Source organism: Penaeus monodon, chromosome 30 (assembly GCF_015228065.2).
Source record: "Penaeus monodon isolate SGIC_2016 chromosome 30, NSTDA_Pmon_1, whole genome shotgun sequence".
Classification (NCBI taxonomy): domain Eukaryota; kingdom Metazoa; phylum Arthropoda; class Malacostraca; order Decapoda; family Penaeidae; genus Penaeus; species Penaeus monodon.
In genome coordinates, this window is record NC_051415.1 from 17,204,148 (window position 1) to 17,204,453 (window position 306).

Consider the following 306-nt stretch of genomic DNA (forward strand, 5'->3'; position numbering starts at 1 on the left):
GATCAAGCTACTTACTATAAACTACGGTAAACATTATCCACCCGGCTGGGAAGCTACACACGAAATAAGTTCACTGATAAACGAAGCATCAGCATTAGTGATTATAGAAAATGCGTCGTTATGTTAGCTAAGAATACATATTTGAAAAGTTTTGAATGTTATGAGCATGAGTACTGATGCTATGAGTACTGATGTTTAATTTCCTGACGTGCAACATACAAAAAACTTCTGGATGCACATAACATGTCTATAAATGTTAAGGATACAAACATAAAAACATAGTATGGGAGTTTGTTTACTATTTTC

General features: G+C 33.7%; 1 protein-coding gene across 1 annotated transcript in view; it reads right to left on the reverse strand.

The window, feature by feature from the left end:
• The window catches only part of LOC119592365 (glutamate receptor 4-like), a 5,877-nt gene that overhangs the window by 2,713 nt on the left and 2,858 nt on the right, over positions 1 to 306 (reverse strand). The gene's annotated exons all lie outside the window — the stretch shown is intronic.